Here is a 7,500-nt window from a genome sequence, read left to right on the forward strand (position 1 = left end):
AACCTGGTTCTTCCTGGACCACAGCTAGAACCTGGTTGTTCCTGGACCAGAGCTGGAACCTGGTTGTTCCTGGACCAGAGCTAGAACCTGGTTCTTCCTGGACCAGAGCTAGAACCTGGTTGTTCCTGGACCAGAGGAAACACATGATGACATCATGACAGACTGAGACCAGGTTCCTGGTCCTCCAGTGGGACCAGGTCTCACCAGGACTCCTGTCACTGGTGGAAAGTGGGTCATAAAAAGCTCTGCCTGAGCAGCTGGTGGGTGTAATCTCCTGCAGGGTGTGTGTGTGTGTGTGTGTGTGTGTGTGTGTGTGTGTGTGTGTGTGTGTGTGTGTGTGTGTGTGTGTGTGTGTGTGTGTGTGTGTGTGTGTGTGTGTGTGTGTGTGTGTGTTGAACTGGATGCCTTTTAGTTGTGTATTGTTGTTTGTCGGTGGCCCAGGATTTAACAGCAGGTGTGTGTGTCGCTTTAATCCTTCATCACTGGCAGATGGAACTCCTCCAGTGTGTGTGTGTGTGTGTGTGTGTGTGTGTGTGTGTGTGTGTGTGTGTGTGTGTGTGTGTGTGTGTGTGTGTGTGTGTGTGTGTGTGTGTGTGTGTGTGTGTGTGTGTGTGTGTGTGTGTTACTGTAGCAGAGTGTAAATCTGCTGAGCGATGGGAAGATTAATCAGAGCTGGTGTGTGGTCAGTTGAGGAGTTCAAAGGTGTGTGTGTGTGTGTGTGTGTGTGCGTGTGCGTGTGCGTGTGCGTGTGTGTGTGTGTTCACCGGTGTCTCTATACGTCAATAAACAGTTTATCCTCGTTTAATTTGTTGCCCAGGAAACAACCTGAACGTTTGTCTCTCAGTTAACGGAGGTCAAACTCTAGAAACGTTGTTAAAAGTTGTTAAACATCCAAATGGAGCTTTATTTTTATTTTTATTTTTATTTTTATTTTTATTTTTATTTTTATTTTTATTTTTATTTTTATTTTTATTTTTATTTTTATTTTTATTTTTATTTTCATTAGAGCAAAACTGTTTCCTCTTCTGCTTCTTATCCAGTCTGTTGTTTAGATCCTCTGAAGCTCTGAAGCCACTTCAGGCTCCAGAGGATCTATATCTATATATCTATATATATCTATCTATATATATCTATATAGACATACAGAGAGAGAGAGAGAGAGAGAGAGAGAGAGAGAGAGAGGAGGGCGTAGAGAAAGTGAAAGAGACCTAGTCAGAGCATGTCTCTCTCTCTCTCTCTCTCTCTATGAGAGGAAGTGAGTGTCAGCCTCCCTCTCTCTCTCCCTCCCCTCCTCTCTCTCTCTCTCTCTCTCTCTCCCTCCCTCCCTCTCTTCTTGCGTCAGCTGCAGTTAAAATGTCGGTCGTGTAGCTCGTCCTCTGCTCTCTCTCTCCCTCTCTCTTGGCCATCTGTCTTTTCTAACCACAGAAAGAAACCTCTCTCTCTCTCTCTCTCTCTCTCTCTCTCGCTCCTTCCCCCTCCCTCCCTCCTTTTCATTTTCACCCTCGTCATCCTGTCTTTTCTTTCTTCCTGTCTCTGCCCGACTGTCGGATCAAAGCTGGTTCAGTGTTTGTCTCCAGAGCTGCTTCACGTCGGAGTCCAGGTACCGTCACGTTCTGCTCCCTGGTCTGGTCTGGTCTGATCTGGTCTGGTCTGGATCTAGTCTGTGAGCTGGTCGGGGTCTGGTCTGTGAGCTGGTCTGTGAGCTGGTCTGTGAGCTGGTCTGGATCTAGTCTGTGAGCTGGTCTGGAACTGGTCTGTGAGCTGGTCTGGATCTAGTCTGTGAGCTGGGCTGGGTCTGGCCTGTGACCTGGTCTGGGTCTGGTCTGGATCTGGTCTGCGAGCTGGTCTGGGTCTGGTCTGGATCTGGTCTGCGAGCTGGTCTGGATCTGATCTGCGAGCTGGTCTGGATCTGATCTGTGAGCTGGTCTGGATCTAATCTGCGAGCTGGTCTGTGATCTGGTCTGGATCTAGGTCTGGGTCCGGTCTGGGTCTGGGTCTGGGTCTGTCAGTACCTGGGTCTGGGTCTGGTCTGGGTCTGGGTCACATGTTTCTCAAGGTTTTTTTAAAAGTGTCAGTGGAACAAAGTGCAAGGCGACGTGGTTCTGACCTGCTTGCTAAAGCTAATGCTAAAGCTAATGCTAGTTAGTTCCTCTCAACTCTTGTGGTATGTTGGTGGTCTGATTGTTCCCGCTTGGCCTGGTTCTGCCTGGTTCTTCCTGGTTCTGCCTGGTTCTGCCTGGAGGACGTGTGTTTGCTCTGGAATCCAGCTGAACGTGTCTCTAAAGGAACTGAATCCTGAAGCTCCGCCCCTCCCGTTACTGAGAGGAGGAGCTCCCGCTGAAGCTCCGCCCCTCCCGTTACTGAGAGGAGGAGCTCCCGCTGAAGCTCCGCCCCTCCCGTTACTGAGAGGAGCGTCTGCACCTCGAAAATGTAACTATCCACTCACTTGTTGCCGCCAATAGAAGAATATTTAAAAGTCAGACGACTTGATTGGAGACGAGTCGTAGCGCCGGGGGCGGAGCCTTCAGTTTCCAGTGTAAAAGCTGAGTGTGGCGGCTCAATGAGCCTGTTAATGCTGTTAATGCTGATAATGCTGAAGGCCCTGTGATCGCGGCCCTGCATGGACCCAGGCGCTGACGCACTCTAGCGATGGTGCCGCCGCCACAAAGGCCAAAGAAGAAGAGCCAATAGAACGTCTCTGATCCAGCATGCAGAGCCCCGTGATCACAACAACAACAACAACAACACCAACAACGTGTATGCTAACGTCGGGTTTAAGCGTTTAATTGAGCCTCGCTACGTTATCCCCAGCCGCCATTACTTTGTCGACAAAACGACAACTATGCATCAAGTATAGTTAGTTAAGTATAGTTAGTAATTATTATTTGTTTTCTGCTCTTGTTATTACAGTGATTTGTTTGTTTCGTGACTTTGAGCAGTGGACAATGTTGACGTGTCGTTTTTTTGTCCCCGTCCTCCGTTGTTCCTAAAAAATACCCGAAGTCAACGTGAATTGTTTGCACTTTAAAAGTAGAATTCATTTTTATTTAGGGTTTATTTAGGTTATTTTTGAGGGTCTTCTAATTTATTTTTTATTAATTTTGTCCAATTGTAGAATACTGACGCTTTTATGTTGAAGGTCAAAGTGGCTTGATCGAGCCTTTGCTAACGTTCCACACGACAGAATAAGAAATAAAAGTGTGTATAGTTCGTGCCGATATCGTATTGGACCGATATCGATATCGGCCAAGACTCATGGCCGCGATATCGGCATCGTATGGGAAGTGAGACGTCCCCGCCCTCTGGTGGCTTGACGGGGGGACTGCAGTGAGTCACGTCTATGACGCTTTGATGTGCTTTGATGTATTAATTCAATCTGCTGACGAGTTGAGAGGTGATTAGTGATTATTGATTATCGGTGTCAAAGACCGTCGTGGTTGAAACAAAAAGCTCGAGATGCCGAATGGACGAGCCGTGCGTCTCTGGCGTCCCCCCCGTCCCGCTCCACGTCCTCCTCTCAGACAGGAAACCACTCGCTGCTTTCACAGAATACGACGCCACTGAGACGGTCCCGGACGTCTCCGTCGTCCCCTCTCGTCCCGCTCGGCAAGGAGACGGTTTGGCTGGTTACCGTGACCGTCTGAAGGTCGTCTTGTTCAGTCACGTGTCCATGTTGAGACCTGGGTCTGCGGACGGAGACGCTTTACGATAACGGAACACAAAACAAGCGACTGTTGACGGCGGACCGGTTGAAACTGAAGATAATGATGAAGAGACGTCTCACTGCTCGGCCGTCTCACGGAGGACTGAGGGACAGTTTAATGGAGAGACGCTGTAGAATCTGTAGACGAGACGGACAAAAAAAACCTTGTGGTCCTTCAGAAGCGTCTGGAGTTTCTTCTGTTTTGGCTCTCAGGGCTCGATGAATGAATGAATGTGTGCAGGAGATGAAATCATCTGAAGCTTAAGCGGCTCTCAACTTTGACCCAGTGGCGTGACTTCGGGAGTAATCCTGTCTTCAGAGTAATCCTGTCCTCAGGAGTAATCCCGTCCTCAGAGTAATCTGACCCCTGAGCCCCCGAAGGCCCCGTTTCCACTCCTGACCTGCAGACTGCTTCTGTACTTCACCTCCAAATGTCCCTTTGTCACTGACAGCTTTTTTTTTGGCTGAGTCATGTTCTAGTGATGTCATGAAGCTCAGGTGGACGTTATTGATCAACCTGTCCTGTGAAGCTTCTTCAGTCTCAGTCATTATTGACCTGCTGTCCTCAACTGTGGGCTTCAGTTTCATCTGAACATGAAGCTGTGTGTCTGAAGCTGTGTGTGTGTCTGAAGCTGTGTGTCTCTGAAGCTGTGTGTGTCTGAAGCTGTGTGTCTCTGAAGCTGTGTGTGTCTGAAGCTGTGTGTGTCTGAAGCTGTGTGTCTCTGAAGCTGTGTGTGTCTGAAGCTGTGTGTCTCTGAAGCTGTGTGTCTGAAGCTGTGTGTCTGAAGCTGTGTGTCTCTGAAGCTGTGTGTCTCTGAAGCTGTGTCTCTGAAGCTGCGTGTCTCTGAAGCTGTGTGTGTCTGAAGCTGTGTGTGTCTCTGAAGCTGTGTGTGTCTCTGAAGCTGTGTGTGTCTCTGAAGCTGTGTGTCTCTGAAGCTGTGTGTCTCTGAAGCTGTGTGTCTCTGAAGCTGTGTCTCTGAAGCTGTGTGTGTCTGAAGCTGTGTGTCTGAAGCTGTGTGTGTCTGAAGCTGTGTGTGTCTCTGAAGCTGTGTGTCTCTGAAGCTGTGTGTCTCTGAAGCTGTGTGTGTCTGAAGCTGTGTGTGTGTCTGAAGCTGTGTGTGTCTCTGAAGCTGTGTGTGTCTCTGAAGCTGTGTGTGTCTCTGAAGCTGTGTGTCTCTGAAGCTGTGTGTCTCTGAAGCTGTGTGTCTCTGAAGCTGTGTGTGTCTGAAGCTGTGTGTGTCTCTGAAGCTGTGTGTGTCTCTGAAGCTGTGTGTGTCTCTGAAGCTGTGTGTCTCTGAAGCTGTGTGTGTCTGAAGCTGTGTGTGTGTCTGAAGCTGTGTGTCTCTGAAGCTGTGTCTCTGAAGCTGTGTGTCTCTGAAGCTGTGTGTCTCTGAAGCTGTGTGTCTCTGAAGCTGTGTGTCTCTGAAGCTGTGTCTCTGAAGCTGCGTGTCTCTGAAGCTGCGTGTGTCTGAAGCTGTGTGTGTCTGAAGCTGTGTGTCTCTGAAGCTGTGTGTCTCTGAAGCTGTGTGTGTCTGAAGCTGTGTGTCTCTGAAGCTGTGTGTGTCTGAAGCTGTGTGTGTCTGAAGCTGTGTGTCTGAAGCTGTGTGTGTCTGAAGCTGTGTGTCTCTGAAGCTGTGTCTCTGAAGCTGTGTGTCTGAAGCTGTGTGTGTGTCTGAAGCTGTGTGTGTCTGAAGCTGTGTGTGTGTCTGAAGCTGTGTGTGTCTGAAGCTGTGTGTGTCTGAAGCTGTGTGTGTCTGAAGCTGTGTGTGTCTGAAGCTGTGTGTCTGAAGCTGTGTGTCTGAAGCTGTGTGTGTCTGAAGCTGTGTGTGTCTGAAGCTGTGTGTCTCTGAAGCTGTGTGTCTGAAGCTGTGTGTCTGAAGCTGTGTGTCTCTGAAGCTGTGTGTCTCTGAAGCTGTGTCTCTGAAGCTGTGTGTCTGAAGCTGTGTGTCTGAAGCTGTGTGTCTCTGAAGCTGTGTGTCTCTGAAGCTGTGTCTCTGAAGCTGCGTGTCTCTGAAGCTGTGTGTGTCTGAAGCTGTGTGTGTCTCTGAAGCTGTGTGTGTCTCTGAAGCTGTGTGTGTCTCTGAAACTGTGTGTCTCTGAAGCTGTGTGTGTCTGAAGCTGTGTGTGTCTGAAGCTGTGTGTCTGAAGCTGTGTGTCTGAAGCTGTGTGTCTCTGAAGCTGTGTGTCTCTGAAGCTGTGTGTCTCTGAAGCTGTGTGTCTCTGAAGCTGTGTGTCTCTGAAGCTGTGTGTGTGTCTGAAGCTGTGTGTGTCTCTGAAGCTGTGTGTGTGTCTGAAGCTGTGTGTGTGTCTGAAGCTGTGTGTGTGTCTGAAGCTGTGTGTCTCTGAAGCTGTGTGTGTCTGAAGCTGTGTGTGTGTCTGAAGCTGTGTGTGTCTCTGAAGCTGTGTGTGTCTGAAGCTGTGTGTCTCTGAAGCTGTGTGTGTCTGAAGCTGTGTGTCCGTTGCCTCAGGTCAGTCGTGGCTCACGGTTGTTTACTGGGAAGTCAACCAGCAACTTACAAGAGCAACTTTCCTGCAGCCCGGAGGAAGAGGAGGAAGAGGAGGAGGAGGAGGAAGAGGAGGAAGAAGAAGAGGTGGAGGAGGAGGAGGAAGAGGTGGAGGAGGAAGAGGAGGAGGTGGAGGAGGAAGAGGAGGAGGTGGAGGAGGAAGAGGTGGAGGAGGAAGAGGAGGAGGAGGTGGAGGAGGAAGAAGAGGAGGAGGTGGAGGAGGAAGAAGAGGAGGAGGAGGAGGAGGAGGGTGGTGTTCATGCTGCTGGGATCAGGATCAGCTGACGGAGGATCAGTAAACAGTGACGGTAAAAACGAGAGCGAACAGAAACATTGACTCAGTGAAACGACTGACACTCGTTTCCCAGGAGGAGGAGGAGTCATGTGACCTGCTGACGACCTGTGTGTGTGTGTGTGTGTGTGTGTGTGTGTGTGTGTGTGTGTGTGTGTGTGTGTGTGTGTGTGTGTGTGTGTGTGTGTGTGTGTGTGTGTGTGTGTGTGTGTGTGTGTGTGTGTGTGTGTGTGTGTGTGTGTGTGTGTGTGTGTCAGCAGAACGTCCCTGTACTGATCCGACGTTCTCACACCTGTTTTATTTATTTGATTGTTTGTTTGTGATTTATGTTTTTTTTGGCTTATTTGTTATTTGTGCTTTTCGGGGCTGAATGTGAAGCTCAGCTGGGCGACGGTGCTGACGGAGGTGTTGAGTTGCTGTACTTGTTGATTGTGAGGTGTTGAGTTGCTGTGTCTCACTGAGTTGCCGTACATCAGTCAGTTGCTGTACTCAGTGAGTTGCTGTAACCAGTGAGTTGCTGTGTCTCAGTGAGTTGTTGTACTCAGTGAGTTGCTGTTCGTCAGTGAGTTGCGGTACTCAGTGAGTTGCCGTACTCAGTGAGTTGCTGTGCTCAGTGAGTTGCTGTACTCAGTGAGTTGCTGTTCGTCACTGAGTTGCTGTACTCGGTGAGTTGCTGTGTCTCAGTGAGTTGCTGTGTCTCAGTGAGTTGCTGTACTCATTGAGTTGCTGTACTCAGTGAGTTGCTGTTTGTCAGTGAGTTGCTGTACTCAGTGAGTTGCTGTACTTAGTGAGTTGCTATGTCTCAGTGAGTTGCCGTACTCAGTGAGTTGCTGTACTTAGTCAATTGCTGTACTCAGTGAGTTGCGGTACTCAGTGAGTTTCTGTTTGTCAGTGAGTTGCTGTACTCAGTGAGTTGCTGTGTCTCAGTCAGTTGCTGTACTCAGTGAGTTGCTGTTTTTCAGTGATTGCCGTACTCAGTGAGTTGCCGTACTCAGTGAGTT

The 7,500-nt window shown here is 49.3% G+C and overlaps 1 protein-coding gene across 1 annotated transcript in view; it reads left to right on the forward strand.

The window, feature by feature from the left end:
• LOC308145490 (putative JmjC domain-containing histone demethylation protein 2C) overlaps positions 1-7,500 on the forward strand; it is a gene marked incomplete at its 3' end in the record, with an annotated part of 78,142 nt that overhangs the window by 41,969 nt on the left and 28,673 nt on the right.

Source organism: Blennius ocellaris (assembly GCF_963422515.1).
Source record: "Blennius ocellaris genome assembly, chromosome: 21".
Classification (NCBI taxonomy): Eukaryota; Metazoa; Chordata; class Actinopteri; order Blenniiformes; family Blenniidae; genus Blennius; species Blennius ocellaris.